The sequence below is a fragment of the Syngnathus scovelli genome, chromosome 7 (genome assembly GCF_024217435.2).
Source record: "Syngnathus scovelli strain Florida chromosome 7, RoL_Ssco_1.2, whole genome shotgun sequence".
NCBI lineage: Eukaryota > Metazoa > Chordata > Actinopteri > Syngnathiformes > Syngnathidae > Syngnathus > Syngnathus scovelli.
Window position 1 is genome coordinate 16,621,202 of NC_090853.1, and position 17,946 is coordinate 16,639,147.

The 17,946-nt window shown below is 41.9% G+C and overlaps 1 protein-coding gene across 8 annotated transcripts in view; it reads right to left on the minus strand.

The window, feature by feature from the left end:
• Positions 1-9,384, minus strand: part of LOC125972235 (aldehyde dehydrogenase family 3 member A2) — a 131,745-nt gene extending 122,361 nt beyond the window's left edge. For 4 of the 8 annotated variants that reach the window (XM_049725822.2, XM_049725820.2, XM_049725823.2 and 1 more), the window contains exon 1: positions 8,920-9,068. The gene's annotated coding sequence lies outside the window, so the exon portion shown is untranslated. Of the gene's footprint in view, positions 1-8,919 lie in introns of all 8 variants that reach the window. The other 4 variants (XM_049725819.2, XM_049725818.2, XM_049725817.2 and 1 more) reach the window with 2 other exon arrangements.
• Positions 9,385-17,946: the final 8,562 nt, after the last annotated feature.

A 17,946-nucleotide genomic window follows, 5' to 3' on the forward strand; every position in this document is an offset into this window, starting at 1 on the left:
TTTGAACTGCAACTGACGAGTCCGACGTCAGCGGCACTGCGCACATGCGGCGTTGATTTCATAAAGGACGATCGATGGATTTAATGATTTGTAGTGACACAGATGGTTTGATAAAAGTGTTATTTATGTTATAGTTATTTGGATAACTGTTAATGTTACGTCAGGCCCATTCTCAACTCTTCGTTTATGTTTATGTCACGTTAGCATACCGTATCGTTTAGCCTGTTGTTGCTCGTTCATATCTGTTCTTGGTGTTGGATTTTGTCAAATAAATTTGCCCCAAAAGTGCGACTTATACTCCGTTGCGACTTATATACAGGACTGTCTCAGAAAATTAGAATATTGTAATAAAGTTCTTTATTGTCTGTAATGCAATTAAAAAAACAAAAATGTCATATATTCTGGATTCATTGCAAATCAACTGAAATATTTCAAGCCGTTTTTTTATTTAAATATTGCTGATTATGGCATACAGCTTAAGACAACTCATATATCCTATCAAAATATTAGAATATGAAAAAGTATACTAGTAGGGTATTCAACTAATCACTTGAATGGTCAAATTAACTCGAAACACCTGCAAGGGTTTCGTGAGCCTTGAAAAACACTCAGCTTGGTTCAGTAAACTAAATCACAAGTATGGGGAAGACTGTTGATCTGACTGCTCCGTGAGTCGTCACCTTACCGTGGTGGAGGGGTTTGCGTGTCCCAATGATCCCCTAAGCCATGTTGTCTGGGGCTTCATGCCCCTGGTAGGGTCACCCATGGCAAAAGGGTTCTAGGTGAGGGGCCAGACAAAGCACGGCTCAAAAATACTGTCTACAGCCCTGCTTACGATCAATGTGGCCACGTTGAGTTGCACTTAGGCTAATGTTTACATTATGTACCAATGTCAAGGACGATTATGTCACCCAGCTTATATCATTGATGTGATGATTGATATATCACTTCTATCGGTTAAATTGTCAACTGTACATTTATGACTACGCCATGAGTGATCTACGTTATGAACTAGCACAACTCCGGTAGGGCAGGAAACATTTTATCGATCCGACGTCCGATTGGAACGTCGCCTCACTTTTACGTCCGCGCTCTCAGCAAGGGATCCTATATAAGCCGAACCAGCCAGTGTGAAAGCAGTTGCGTTCGTTCTGCATATATAATTAGCTATTTTGTCCCTCGGATAATCATGGCATCCAGAAAGAGTCATGTGTTAGCCTTGAATAAAGACTAAGCAGTCACATGAATTAACAGAAAAAATGGACAGCCGGACTCGGACTTGGACTCGGACTCGGTGGTCAAGAGGCCGGACTCGGACTCGGTGCAAAAATCCGACCGAGTCCACAGCCCTGGTTGCTGAGGCAAAAACCCGGGCGTGGGAAGAGTTTGGCGAGGCCATGGAGAATGACTTCCGGACGGCTTCGAGGAAATTCTGGTCCACCATCCGGCGTCTCAGGAGGGGGAAGCAGCACTGTTTACAGTGGGGATGGCGTGCTGCTGACCTCGATTCGGGACGTTGTGAGTTGGTGGGGAGAATACTTCGAAGACCTCCTCAATTCCATCTACCTGCCTTCCAATGTGGAAGCAGGACCTGGAGATTCTGAGGCAAACTATCCAATCTCTGGGGTCGAAGTCACTGAGGTAGTTAAAAAACTCCTCGGTGGCAAGGCCCCGAGGGTGGATGAGATCCGCCCGAAGTTCTTAAAGGCTCTGGATGTTGTGGGGCTGTCATAGCTTACACGCCTCTACAACATTGCGTGGACATCGGGCACAGTGCCTCTGGATTGGCAGACTGGGGTGGTGGTTCCCCTCTTTAAGAAGGGGGACCGGAGGGCGTGTTCCAATTACAGGGGAATTACACTCCTCAGCCTCCCTGGTAAGGTCTATTCAGGAATGCTGTAGAGGAGGGTCCGTCGGGAGGTCGAACCTCGGATTCAGGAGGAGCAGTGTGGCTTTCGTCCTGGCCGTGGAACGGTGGACCAGCTCTACACCCTCAGCAGGATCCTCGAGGGTGCATGTGAGTTCGCCCAACCAGTCCACGTGTTTTGTGGACTTGGAGAAGTCGTTCGACCGTGTCCCTCGGGAGGTTCTGTAGAGGGTGCTTCGGGAGTACGGGGTGCCGAGCCAACTGATAAGGACGGTTCAGTCCCTGTATCATCAATGCCAGAGTTTGGTCTGCATTTCCGGCAGTAAGTCGGATTCGTTCCCAGTGAGGGTTGGACTCCGCCAAGGCTGCCCTTTGTCACCGATTCTGTTCATAATTTTTATGGACAGAATTTCTAGGCGCAGCTGAGGCTTTGAGGGGGTCCGGTTTGGGGACCTCAGCATCGCATCTCTGCTTTTTGCAGACGATGTGGTGCTGTTGGCTTCTTCAGGCTGTGATCTCCAGCTCTCACTGGAGTCTTTCGCAGCCAAGTGTGAAGCAGTCGGGATGAGGGTCAGCACCTCCAAATCTGAGTCCATGGTCCTCGGTCGGAAAAGGGTGGAATGCCCTCTCCGGATCGGGGATGAGATCCTGCCCCAAGTGGAGGAGTTTAAGTACCTTGGGGTCTTGTTTACGAGTGAGGGGAGGATGGAGCGCGAGATCGACAGGCGGATCGGTGCAGCGTCAGCAGTAATTCGGACTCTGTACAGGTCCGTCGTGGTAAAGAGAGAGCTTTGCCTCAATTCATCGGTCGATATACACTCCTACCCTCACCTATGGATACAAGCGGCCAAAATGAGTTTTCTCCGCAGGATGTCTGGGCTCTCCCTTAGAGATAGGGTGAGAAGCTCGGTCATCCAGGAGGGACTCGGAGTCGAGTCGCTACTCCTCCACGTTGAGAGGAGCCAGATGAGGTGGCTCGGGCATCTCATCTGGATGCATCCTGGACGCCTCCCTGGGGAGGTGTTCTGGGCATGTCCCACCGGTAGGAGACCCCGGGGACAACCCAGGACGCGCTGGAGGGACTGTGTCTCTCAGCTGGCCTGGGAACGCCTTGAGATCCCCGGGCTGAGCTGGATGAAGTGGCTGGGGAGAGGGAAGTCTGGGAGTCCCTCCTAAAGCTGCTGCCCCCGCGACCCAACCCCGGATAAGCGGAAGAAGATGGATGGATGGATGGATGGATGGATGGATGGATGGATGGATGGATGGATGGATGGATGGATGGATGGATGGATGGATGGATGGATGGATGGATGGATGGATGGATGGATGGATGGATGGATGGATGGATGGATGGATGGATGGATGGATGGATGGATGGATGGATGGATGGAATCACCTGCGCCTGGAATATGTCAGTCAGCGATGGTTTGGGGAGCCATGTCAGCTGCTGGTGTTGGGCCACTGTGTTTCATCAAGTCAAGTAAATGCAGATGTGCACCAAGAGATTTTAGAGCACTACATGCTTCCGTCTGCTGAAAAGCTCTATGGAGATGATGATTACATTTTCCAGCATGATCTGGCACCTGCCCGCCCACAGTTCCAAAACCATCAGTAAATGGTGTACTGACCATGGCATTACTGTCCTCGATTGGCCTGCCAATTCCCCTGACCTGAATCCCATTGAGAATTTGCGGGGTATTGTGAAGAAGTAGATGAAAGACACCAGACCCAACAAAGCAAATAAGCTAAAGGCCGCTATTGAAGCATCATAGGTATTCATAACACCTCAGTAATGCCACAGGCTGATTGCCTCCATACCACGCCGCATTGATGCAGTAATCCGTGCAAAAGGATTCCCAACCAAGTACTGAGTGCAATAATGGACATTTTCAATGTGCTGTCGCTCTGATGAACTCACACCACTCTTAGAGTCTCAGAGTCATTGCTGTGCGATAACATCCTGCTCTCCACACCTTTATTTTTAATTGTCTAAACTATTGTACTATGTGTCCTCTCTGCAACCATTGCAGCCTGGTCATCCTGGAAGAGGGATCCTCCCATCTGTGGTCTCTTCTCAAGGTTTCTCATTTCCCCTAGTTGGAGTTTTGAGTTTTTCCTTGCCCTCCTGCAAGTTTAAGATCAGGGGATGTTTGAGAATATTTGTCATTTTTCACACGTCCTGAGTGTGGTTAGTCACCTAAATGTTGAACAGAGGCTGTGATGTACCGAAGTCAAATTCCTTGTTTGGCACGCTCAAACATGGTGAATAAAAATTATCGAATCTTGAATCTTGTTTTGCTGTTATAAATGTTTTTTTTACTTGGTCTGAGGAAATATTCTAATATTTTGAGATATATTTGAGTTTTCTTAAGCTGTATGCCATAATCAGCAATATTAAAATAATAAAAGGCTTGCAATATTTCATTTGATTTGTAATGAATCCAGAATGTATGACATTTTTGTTTTTTTTTAATTGCATTATAGAAAATAAAGAACTTTATAACAATATTCAAATTTTCTGAGACAGTCCTGTATGTTTTTTTCCCTTTATTGTGCATTTTGTGGCTGGTGCGACTTATACTCCGGTGCGACTTATAGTCCGAAAAATACGGTAATCACAAAAAAATGGAAAAAGATGGGTATGAGGATACCAAAATTTGGATGTCATTTTCCCAAAGACGACATGTCGATTAAAAAAAATAAAAATAGGAAGTGAAGTAGGTGCTATTGAAATTAATAGAGAAGGCCCCTCGAAGGCCACGAGGGGAAGAGGAAAGCAGGGTTCGGAGTTTTCAAAAACCATGGGGAAAGTGTTTTCTCCTGTGACAGATACAGCAAAGGAGGAAGGGGAGTATAATGTATACCCCATGAGTGAAGTAGCTCCACAATTTTGGTTCACAGAACATGGACTCAGGAAGATGTGAAAAAAGACGTAGAAGGCGTCACATATCACAAGATAGATGTTGATGAATTTTTACAACAGATGGAGGATCTCAGATCTTACCATCTTAATACTTACCTTAATTAATCTTACCTGAACTTGCTACCCCCTTCTGCGTAGCGTGCGGCACTGTTGCGCTATTTTCTGGAATGTCTGCTGTACGCGCACTTGCTCCTTTTTTGCTCCTCTTATTTATTTATTTATTTATTTATTTATTTATTTAGTTATTTATTTATTTATTTATTTATTTATTTATGTATTGTGTTATTTATTCATTATTTATTCAGCATGCTGTTGTTATACTTGTTTACTTGTTTGTCTGTTGTGAGCCATGTCTTGTCACCGTGGGATAGGGAGGAACGAAATTTCGGTTTCTTTGTATGTCTTTGGCATGTGGAGAAATTGACAATAAAGCTGACTTTGACTTTGACTTTAATGGGATAGAGGTCTAACAAGTATGGATGGCCGCTATCAAAGGAGATTGGCATAGCGTAAGGGGAGATTGGAATCCAAAAGAACATAAACATGTTTTGGAACATGATAGTCAGAAATTACAACATAGTGTTCAGGGCCTGATGTAACGCACCAGAGACAAATTTAGGCGAAAAGCAAATTATACTGCCATTGGTCGAGAAAAACAGAGAGATAATTAATAATTTGAGGGTTCTCGAATCAGGATGTTTCAGGGCAAATAGTGGCATTCCTGAGGATCACACTCCAGAAAGGTCTATAAGTCGCACCGGAGTACAAGTCGCATCAGCCATAAAATGCACAACAAAGGGGAAAAAAAACATATACAGAACTGTCTCAGAAAATTACAATGTTGTGATGAAGTTCTTTATTTTCTGTAATGCAATTAAAAAAAGCCAACTATGTCATACATTCTGGATTCATTACAAATCAACTGAAATATTGCAAGCCTTTTATTATTTTAATATTGCTGAGTAGGGCTTACAGCTTAAGAAAACTCAAAAATCCTATCTCAAAAAATTTGAATATTTCCTCAGACCAAGTAAAAATGATTTAAAACAGCAAAACAAAAACAAAAGCAAAATGCACTCAGTACTTGGTTGGGAATCCTTTTGCACGGATTACTGCATCAATGCGGCATGGCATGGAGGCAATCAGCCTGTGGCATTGCTGAGGTGTTATGGATGCCCGGGATGCTTCAATACTCTATGGTGTTCAGGTCAGGGGAATTGGCAGGCCAATCGAGGACAGTAATGCCATGGTCAGTACACCATTTACTGGTGGTTTTGGCACTGTGGGCAGGTGCCAGATCATGCTGGAAAATGAAATCATCATCTCCATAGAGCTTTTCAGCAGACGGAAGCATGTAGTGCTCTAAAATCTGCATTTACTCTAGACTTGATGAAACACAGTGGACCAACACAAGCTCCCCAAACCATCGCTGACTGTGGGAACTTCACACTGGATTTCAAGCAACTTGGATTTTGCTTCTCTCCAGCCTTTCTCCAGACTCTGGCACCTTGACTTCTAAATGAAATGTAAAACTTGCTTTCGTCTGAAAAGAGGACTTTGGACCACTCTGGAACTGTCCAGTGCTGTCCAGTAGCCCAAGTCAGACGTTTCTTCCGTTGTCTTGAGTTCAGAAGTGGCTTGACCATGGGAATAAGGCTATTGTAGCCTATTTTCCGGACACGTCCGTGAACAGTGGCTTTTGATACCTAGACTCCAGCTTCAGTCCACTGTCTTTGAAGCTCTCCAAATTCTAGAAGCAGCTCTTCTTCACAATGCTGTTAAGGCTGCGGTCATCTCTCTTGGTTATGCAGCGTTTCCTGCCACATTTTCCTCTTCCAAAATACTTTTTGTGGATGTGCTTTGAAACTGCACTCTGTGAACAGCTTGCTCTTTGAGAAATTTCTTTTTGTGTCTTACCCTCCTAATGGAGAGTGTCAATAATGGTCCTCTGGACAGCAGTCAGATCAGCAGTCTTCCCCATACTTGTGATTTAGTTTACTGAACCAAGTGTTTTTCAAGGCTCAGGAAACTATTGCAGGTGTTTCGAGTTAATTAGACCATTCAAGTGATTAGTTGAATACCCTACTAGTATACTTTTTCTTGATACTCTAATATTTTGAGATAGGATATTTGAGTTTTCTTAAGCTGTATGCCATAATCAGTTATATTAAAATAATAAAAGGCTTGCAATATTTCAGTTGGGTTGTAATGAATCCAGAATGTATGACATTTTTGGTTTTTAATTGCATTACAGAAAATAAAGACCTTTATCACAATATTTTAATTTTCTGAGACAGTCCTGTATACGTTGCACCGGAGTTTAAGTCGCATTTTGGGGGAAATTTATTTGACAAAATCCAACACCAAGTACAGACATGAACCAGCAAAAACACACTAAACGATACGGTATGCTAACGTGACATAAACAGAAACGAGGAGCTGAGAACGGGCCTGACGTAACATTTACAGTTATTCAAATAACTATGACATACTATATAATACGTTTATCAAACCATTTGTGTCACTCCAAATCATTGAATCCATCGATTAAATTCCTTCTCCTTTCTGTAAACAACGCTGCGTGTGTGCGGCGCGCCGCTGAAGTCGGACTCGTCGTCAGTTGCAGTTCAAATTATTCCACAGGCCCATATAAGGATATATAAACTATATATCAAATAACTATAATATAAACAACAATTTTATCAAACCATCTGTGTCACTCCAAATCAATGAATTTATTGATGGAATTCTTCGTCCTTTATGTAAACAACGCTGCGTGTGCAGCACGCCGCTGAAGTCGCACTCGTCGTCAGTTGCAGTTCAAATTGATCCACAATACAAACAACAATTTTATCAAACCATCCGTGTCACTCCAAATCATTAAATCCATCGATCGAATTCTTCGTCCTTTATGTAAACAACGTGTGCGACACGCCGCTGACGTCGGACTCGTCGTCAGTTGCCGTTCAAATTATTCCGCAGGCCTATATAACGATATATAAACTATATATCAAATAACTATAATATAAACAACAATTTTATCGAACCATCCGTGTCACTACAAATCATTAAATCCATCAGAATCTTCGTCTTGTGTCACTTAAAAAAAAACTCAAAAAAACAACGCTGTTTACTCGGGAACTACGTGCGCGGCTGACGTCAGACAAGATATATCAAATAAATGTAATATAAACAACAATTTTAACAAACCATCCGTGTCACTCTAAATCATTAAATCCATTGGAATCTTCATACGCTGTGTCACTTAAAAAACAAAAACAAAAAAAAAACAACAGCTGTTGACTCCGGAACTCCATGCGCCACTGACGTCGTCAGTTGCGGCTCCAATTATTCCACAGATCTACATATATAACTACTATATTGTAGCGTTACCAAAGTACCAGGCAAGACGTGGGTTTGGTAACCGTCTCTTTATTTCACAAAACAAGAGCTCAACATATGAGCCAACACAGTGCTATAAGCAAGCACCCTGGATCACATGTGAAGTGATCAACTATACTAGTGAGTCAGTAATGTGTTAATGATCAAGAATAATGTGAATAATTACACATATAAGTCGCTCCTGAGTAGATGTCGCCCCCCCACCCAAACTATGAAAAAAACACGACTTATAGTCCGAAAAATACAGTGTTTATATATATATATATATATATATATGTATATATATATATATATATATATATATATATATATATATATATATATATATATATATATATATATATAAGTCAGGGTACTTGACCTCGCTTGACCGTGTTTGGGTCCTCAACCATGCAACATGACTGTAAATTTGTTTTCTACATACAAACTCAGAGGTGAGATTAGTGTTCACTTGGCTCTCAGCAAGTACTTCAGTTTCTCATGTGGACCGCTTTACAAAATTATTTGCCCACCCCTGGTGTACTATGTACATGACGGCTGGCATGACAATTCAGCTAAATTGTGCTTTACTTTATACATACACGATTTACCAATCCAAATATTTGGGGCATTTTCTTAAGTTTGAGCATATTATGGCGGAACTGTCATGTCAGATCATTTCAGATTTTAAAAATGCAATTTCAATGTAGGGCATTTCACTATTATTTAGTAATTTAGTGGAACTTACCTTAATGTAAGTCAAATTGTGTCTCTGTGGAAAGAAAATCGTTGGAGAGATCTTATTAGAAAGAAGATCAGATTTCCAATGGGCTGCAGCTTTGTTGAGTAACAGACTGAAGCTTGTTGTTCACGGTCCGTCCCACGGCTTAAAGTGACAGGACCTCTATTTAGGGGACAACCCAATCTTTATGTATAACTGTAGGTGTATAGTCATAATGTTGAAAAAAAATGTCAAATGTCCAAACCCAGTAAATATATCAGCTATTATGCATGTCCCATAGTCTGTATTTATGTTCAATGACAATACTTTAAAGACCAAATGTGAAGTAATTTCAGAAATGCCAAATATAATCTAGTTTTGTCACAAGTACAGTAATTTATCATTATACAATAAATGAGTTTCCATGTTTGCAAGCCACAAATATCACCAGTCAATGTGCCAATTTCTTGCTAACTTTACCAGTGTCCTGGACCTCTGAAGAGGGCATTCACATGAACGCATTTGTGCTGTTGTTTGTCTTCATTATTTGTTCAGTATCATATAGGTAAATAAGTATACAACAGCCTGGATTGCTCCCTGCGCATTGTTTGAAAGTTAATAATTTACCGTACCATGCTAATTTTAATTAGCTTGCCTGCCTTTAACTGTATGATATCATTTAGCTAACGGACAATTTTTGTTTAATCTATTGTTCTACTTGCCAGTTTTGCATGGAACTACAGTTTGGATTGACAACTGAACAACTTTTAGTAAGAACGTTTTGCGTCTTTATTTGCCACCAACGTAGTATTGACATTCTACACGTATATCAAGTGATGACAATCACACCTACCCTTTTGCAAAGCCTTTATCATCAACATAACAGTTGAAAAAAACAGATCTTCGAAGAGCTTCTGGGAAAAAAAATAAACGTATCGAAACAGGCCTGAAATCAGTTTGCTCTGAGGACAAAAATGGTCCATTTATGTGCCCTATTCTTGTCTTTTGGCCATGCAAACAACTGTTGGCTTAAATGTAAGCAATGCATTGCCACACAACACCGAGGCATTTCGCCGAATAACGAGATAACAATGGAAAAGAGCAGTGAATGAGACACACAGTACAGTACAATGGTTGAATGGAGACTCTACGTACTTGAAATGACATCATCTCAGAAGCTGACCGCGCGTGGCTAAGTGTCGAATTAAGAACATGGATGTGTTCGAAAAGTATGTGTAAAAATAGTTTTTGCTGTTGATACAGTTTACTTCAAATCTGATATTTAAAGATGAAAGAGTTAAAAAATTATTTTTTCTCGGTATGTTTCATTATAATTATCTATAAATATATAAACATAGAACATAAACTCACTGGTGTTTGGAACACGACAGGCATAATTCTAGGTTAAACTCTGGCTATTCTGTTTTAGCCGTGCTTACACAAAGATATCACTGCCCATGATATTCAGTCTAGTCAAATGTGTCCACGATATAAGTCTCACAATGAATCATACAGATATTACTCATTTATCAACACTTATCAAGAGGAGGTCAATATACTTTAATCATTAATCAGCAGTCATTGTGTTGCAGAGTTACACAGACTTGTGCAAATGTCTTCACAATGTAACAGAATTACTATAATACATTGTATGAACACTGATGACTCGAGGCAGTTTTAACTGGAGTTGTAAGGGTGTGGTAGGAGGTTCAGTTAGGAGTTTATAACCTCACCACGCAAAACGCATGCACAAACACACACACATACACGCGCACACACGCACACACCCACGCACACACACACACACAAACACACACCCACACACACACAAATGTTTGTTCATGTGTGCGCTATGACTGGCAGGCAACCAGTTCAGGGTGACCCTGCCTGTCGCGGAAAAGATAGCCTTTTGTTAAAGATGCAGACTGAAGCAGAGAGAAACTATCATGCAACTAAACAGAAAAAAAGCAGGCTATTCTACTGCTATTTCAAAAAAAATACGTGTATATATATATATATATATATATATATATATATATATATATATATATATATATATATATATATACATTGAGGACAGCTACCAGTAATCAGGTACCCTGCAGGAATCGTACGGTGGCCAAAGGAAGATATACAGACCACAGATATCAAGACACGGAAGCTCCTAACCATGCATGGAGGGTTCCATCCCAAGTCCAGCACCCTGAGACTGTACACTAGCCGTAAAGAAGGAGGCCGAGGACTAGCGAGCGTGAGAGCCACGATCCAAGATGAAACATCCAAGATCCATAAGTACATCAGGGATAAGGCCCCAACGGATGACGTGCTCAGTGAATGTCTCAGACAATGGGCATCAAAGGAAGATGAGGTGCTGGAGGGACCATCATGGGAGGACAAGCCCCTACATGGGATGTACCACCGAAACATAGCTGAAGTAGCTGATATCCAGAAATCCTACCAATGGCTAGAAAGAGCTGGTCTGAAGGACAGCACAGAGGCACTGATCCTGGCTGCACAAGAACAGGCCTTGAGCACCAGGGCAATAGAGGCCCAAATCTACCACACCAGACAAGACCCCAGGTGTAGATTGTGCAAAGAAGGTCCTGAGACAATCCAGCACATAACTGCAGGGTGTAAGATGCTGGCAGGTAAAGCATACATGGAGCGCCATAACCAAGTAGCTGGAATAGTGTACAGGAACATCTGTGCAGAGTATGGACTGGAAGTCCCAAGATCCAAGTGGGAAACACCTCCAAAGGTGGTAGAGAATGACCAAGCCAAGATCCTCTGGGACTTCCAGATCCAGACAGACAGAATGGTAATGGCGAACCAACCGGACATTGTGGTGGTGGACAAAGAGCAGAGGAAAGCCGTTGTGGTTGACATAGCCATCCCAAATGATGGTAACATTAGGAAAAAGGAACATGAGAAACTTGAGAAATATCAAGGGCTCAGAGAAGAGCTGGAGAAGACCTGGAGAGTTAAGACTTCAGTGGTACCTGTGGTCATTGGAGCACTAGGGGCAGTAACCCCCAAACTGGAGGAGTGGCTGAAACAGATCCCAGGAAAAACATCTGACATCTCAGTCCAGAAAAGTGCAGTACTAGGAACAGCAAAGATACTGCGTAGAACCCTCAAGCTCCCAGGCCTCTGGTAGAGGACCCGAGCTTGAAGGGAAAAAGAGGCCACCCACGGGGGGTGAGGAAAAGTTTTTTTTTTTTTTTTTTTATATATATATATGACCCAAAGTCTTCTGAAACTGCAAAAATAAACAGAGCTGTAGCATAGTATATTGGGGAGGACCAGCTACCTATCTACACGATGGAATAACCTAGATTCTGACAACTTCTCATGTCGCTAACTCCACGGTATGTTCTCCCTTCAATAAACCACATAATTGTCCACACTCCCACAGCATCAATGCTTTAGACATAATTTGCATTTGGCTTTTAACAAGGCTCTGGCTATTGACAGTAAAGCAGGAGCACGTCGAAGAGCGATCACATCGAAGAGCAATCACGCCGAGGCTTCTTCTTTGTTGGGAAGTCGCCGAGTCAGCAAACGTTGGAGCTTTCCGGCGCCATCGGCTCCGCGGCCAACGTCGGATTTCGCTCCAGCGACGCCAGACCCGCGGCCGCCATTGGGGTTCCTCCCGGCGCCATCAGACTCACGGCCGCATTAGGGTCCCACCCCAGCGTCGCCGGACCCGCGGCCGTCGCCGGACCTTGAGCTAGCAACGTCGGACCCGCGGCCGTTGCCGGACTTCGTCCCAGCAACGCCGGACCTGCAGCCGTCGGCGGACTGCATGCCAGCAACGCCGGACCCGCGGCCTTCACTGGACCTCTAGCCACCTGCGCCGGACCAGCGATCATGCGGCCATGAAAGTGCTTCAGAAGGACATGGAGGAGCTGAAGTTATCAGTGAAAGTGATGTCTTCAAATGTGGAAACCATAATGAAGCAACAGGCAATTATTACAGAGCTGATGGGAGAGGTAAAGCAGCTCAAACAACTAAACATTGAACAAAATAAGAAGATTGTCAGCCTGGAAAATAGATTAGACAGTTTGGAGCAGTATTCAAGAATGAACGATGTCATCACCACAGGTTTAAAGATCAAACCACGGAGCTACCAGCAGGCTGTGAAAGGCCTTGCCTCTGAGGACAATCCTGAACATGAGGAGACAACCGAGGAGCAGGTAAAAACTTTCCTCCAGAGTAAAGACATCGTCATTGACACTGTCAATATTGAGGCATGCCACACTCTGCCAACCAAGAGTTTAAATGACAAGCCTGTCATACCATCTATAATTGTCCAATTTACAAACAGGAAAAATAAGATAAATCTGCTCAAACGAGGTAGAAAACTAAAAGGCACGAACGTGTACATTAATGAACACCTCACCAAGAAAAATTGTGAAATAGCTAAGAAAGCAAGAGCTCTTAAGAAAAATGGTAAAATACAGTCCACTTGGACTGCTGGTTGTAAGGTGTTCATCAAACCTGTTGGGGCAGCAGAAAGTTCTCATGGTTTCTGCATCAGTGCCATAGAGCAACTTAAGAGGTACGAAGGAGACCAGTAATCTGACCATCATTCTGTTGAACCTAAGGTTGTGGTATTCTTCGATCATGGAAGGTAAAAACTTGGTGAAATTATCAACCCACCATGAACAGTATTGACAAATCCCTTTCTTCTCCAACTGGTGTGTTTAACAAACAAGCACTGATAACTGAAAATGAAGAACTTGATTCTAAAACATTTGATTTCACTGAAAATAAGGGATATGACATAGAGAACAATATTGATCCTGTGAATAAATTCTTTATCAACTACACTCAAAGGAATTGTAAATACTATACTGCAGAGCAATTTAACAAGAATGTAACAACAAATAGAGCAATATCAATTATACATTTTAATAGTAGGAGCTTGAAAGCAAACATCTCTAAGATCAAACAATGTTTAAAAGATATGAATAACCCGTTTACTGTAATTGAAATATCTGAAACCTGGTTAAAGGATGATCAGTCTGACAAGATTGACATAGAGGGGTATGAGAGTTATACATTAAATAGGAAGATAAAAAGATGTGTAGGAGTGGCTCTATTCATAGATAAAAACTATAAGTGTAAGATAGTAAGAAGTATGTCTCAAGTAATAGATAATATCATGGAATGTATTACTGTTGAACTAGAAATGGAATCCTCTAAAAACATTCTGGTAAGCTGTGTATACAGATGTACAGGTTTATGTATTGAGACATTTAGTGAACTATTATCAGGAATGTATGAAAGAAAAATCAATACAAAAATGGTCTATGTTTGTGGCGATTATAATATAGATCTATTGAACCCACTTCAGCTGACTCCAGTAACAGAATTTATTAACTTAATGTACAGTATGAGTCTCTACTCTGCAATAACCTGTCCGACTAGAATCACATCTCACAGTGCCACAATAATTCATAATATATTTATAAATGTAATTGAAAAGAAAGTAAAAACTGGACTGATAATAAATGATTCAAGCGACCACCTGCCAGTGTTTGCAGTGATCCAGAACTGTACAAAGGAAAAAAAGGATGCTATAACTTTTAAAATGTGTAGAATGACCTCTGGAAATTCAGTCAACTCATTTAAAAATGATCTTTTAAAACAAGACTGGAAAAAGGTATACTACCATTCCAAAGTTTGGGGTCACCCAAACAATTTCATGAAAAGTCACACTTATTCACCACCAAACGTTGTGAAATGAATAGAAAATAGAGTCAAGACATTGACAAGGTTAGAAATAATGATTTGTATTTGAAATAAGATTTTTTTTACATCAAACTTTGCTTTCGTCAAAGAATCCTCCATTTGCAGCAATTACGGCATTGCAGACCTTTGGCATTCTAGCTGTTAATTTGTTGAGGTAATCTGGAGAAATTGCACCCCACGCTTCCAGAAGCAGCTCCCACAAGTTGGATTGGTTGGATGGGCACTTCTTGCGTACCATACGGTCAAGCTGCTCCCACAACAGCTCAATGGGGTTCAGATCTGGTGACTGCGCTGGCCACTCCATTACCAATAGAATACCAGCTGCCTGCTTCAGCTCTAAATAGTTCTCGCACAATTTGGAGGTGTGTTTGGGGTCATTGTCCTGTTGTAGGATGAAATTGGCTCCAATCAAGCGCTGTCCACTGGGTATGGCATGGCGATGCAAAATGGAGTGATAGCCTTCCTTATTCAGAATCCCTTTTACCCTGTACCAATCTCCCACCTTATCAGCACCAAAGCAACCCCAGACCATCACATTACCTCCTCCATGCTTAACAGATGGCGTCAGGCATTCTTCCAGCATCTTTTCATTTGTTCTGCGTCTCACAAACGTTCTTCTTTGTGATCCAAACACCTCAAACTTGGATTCATCCGTCCACAACAGTTTTTTTCCAGTCTTCCTCTGTCCAATGTCTGTGTTCTTTTGCCCATCTTAATCTTTTTCTTTTGTTGGCCAGTCTCAGATATGGCTTTTTCTTTGCCACTCTGCCCTGAAGCCCAGAATCCCGCAGCCGCCTCTTCACTGTAGATGTTGACACTGGTGTTTTGCGGGTACTATTTAATGAAGATGCCAGTTGGGGACCTGTGAGGCGTCTGTTTCTCAAACTAGAGACTCTAATGTACTTATCTTCTTGCTCAGTTGTGCAACGCGGCCTCCCACTTCTTTTTCGACTCTGGTTAGAGCCTGTTTGTGCTGTCCTCTGAAGGGAGTAGTAAATAATAGCCTTCATTTCTAAGAACAAGAATAAACTGTCGAATTTCAGATGAAAGTTCTCTTTTTCTAGCCATTTTGAGCGTTTAATTGACCCCACAAATGTGATGGTCCAGAAACTCAATCTGCTCACAGGAAGGTCAGTTTTGTAGCTTCTGTAACGAGCTAAACTGTTTTCAGATGTGTGAACATGATTGCACAAGGGTTTTCTAATCATCAATTAGCCTTCTGAGCCAATGAGCAAACACATTGTACCATTAGAACACTGGAGTGATAGTTGCTGGAAATGGGCCTCTATACACCTATGTAGATATTGCACCAAAAACCAGACATTTGCAGCTAGAATAGTCATTTACCACATTAGCAATGTATAGAGTGTAATTTTTTAAAGTTAAGACTAGTTTAAAATTATCTTCATTGAAAAGTACAGTGCCTTTCCTTCAAAAATAAGGAAATTTCAATGTGACCCCAAACTTTTGAACGGTAGTTATGTGGGTGATGTAAATGAAGCTTATAACGCATTCATGGCCATTCTCTCCAAACTTTATGATAAAAACTGTCCTCTTGTAAAGAAAGCAGTTAAACAAAATTCAGTGGAAAAAACATGGCTGACAAAGGGAATCTTAAATGCTTGCAAGAAGAAAAACCTATGATACAAAGATTTCTTAAAGATAAGAACAAAGGAAGCTGAATTAAAATACAAGAAATACAAACATAAATTGATTAAAATAATGAGAAACAGTAAAAGGTGTTAGAGATTTGCTCACTCCAACTTATTTTGCAAGAACCACACGGTAGACAAGCAAGTTCTTTTAGACACCTGCAGGTGGAGAGAGCACTCGCTACAGGAATGAAATCTGGAGCCTCTCCCAACTGCAAAGGCATATTTATTAAGAGAAAGAGTGGGGGTAAGAGTAGACTGAATAGGAAGCCCTTGTGCTTTAGTCAAAACATATCAGGGGATGTTTTACGACCTTGTGTAGGATGAGACAAGGTAGGTTATTTATTACCGGTTGCATTCCAACATAATCATACGATAAGGATAATTTGAAAAACCCTAACATCTCCCTCCTGTTTTATCACGTGATTATGCCACCGCAAACAACAAAGACAAGTCAAAAAAAAAACCACACATATATATGTATAATGAAGAAAGAATAATAATAAAAATAAAAACAACAAACAATGATAGCAACACTTTCCAGTGAAGATGAGGCATTACCTTGATACCCCAAGATCAAACTTATTGTGTAAGCGAAAAACCTGCCGGCCAGATGTTATTAGCAGGAAAATTCTTACACGGTCCCTTTGCCTAAGACGACCAGAATGCTATCAATAAAAAACAAAAACACAGAAACAGTACATCATTGTATCCATCACTTGCGAAGCAACAAAAACACAGAAACAGTACATCATTGTATCCATCACTTGCGAAGCATTTTTGATGGTCAAATCATCAAGTTTCTGTAAAACATGCTCAATAGAACAGCATCTACGCAATCCACGCTTCATTATCGTCATCACATCCGTCATCTCTAAGAAGTTGTATATGAACTTGGGCTACAGTAGAGGACACAAACTTCGACACAGCAGACTTCAAACATGGGATAACGCAGGACGTAAACAAGCACAACAAGCACAGGAGACAGCAATTTCAAAAGCAGTTGCCACCAGTTGCCAGAGAATAGCCACGAAAAGAAATCAAACTGATGTGGGACCTTGTCATTAGACATGGCCTGCTGTAAGTTCTTCAGTGAATTCATGGCGTCGTTGATGTGGGTGTCATTTTCTCCTGGTATGTATGTGCAACAGGAAGTCCCAATGATGTGGCACACACCACCTTGTGCTGCCGTCAACAAGTCCAGAACCATCCTGTTTTACAAGACCATCAGTCTAATAGCCTGAATCTCTCTATTTTGATCATTGTTGATTTGCAGTGAGAGATTCACAAAGGATTGAAAACGATAGTTCAGTGTCTCGATGAAGAGCGATAGTTTCCCAACCCCAATCTGAGGAAAGAGCGCAAGGACAATTTTGTCTCTGACGGACCATACTTTATGGTCGTCTGGAACGTTTGCACCCCAGACAGGGTCATGAGGGTCGAAGGTTGCAACTGCCCTGCGTCGACGTCCAGAAGAGTTGTGTGCTTCTGTCAGCTGATGATGTCGTATCCTGTAGGTGTGGTTTGTCACCCACACTGGTGCACACACTCCTGTCCAGTTGGCGGGCAGCATCGGATAAACCTGAAATGGCTCTCTTATCTTGACACTCATCAGTGATGTCCAAAGCTCCCATCCAGTTTCCTC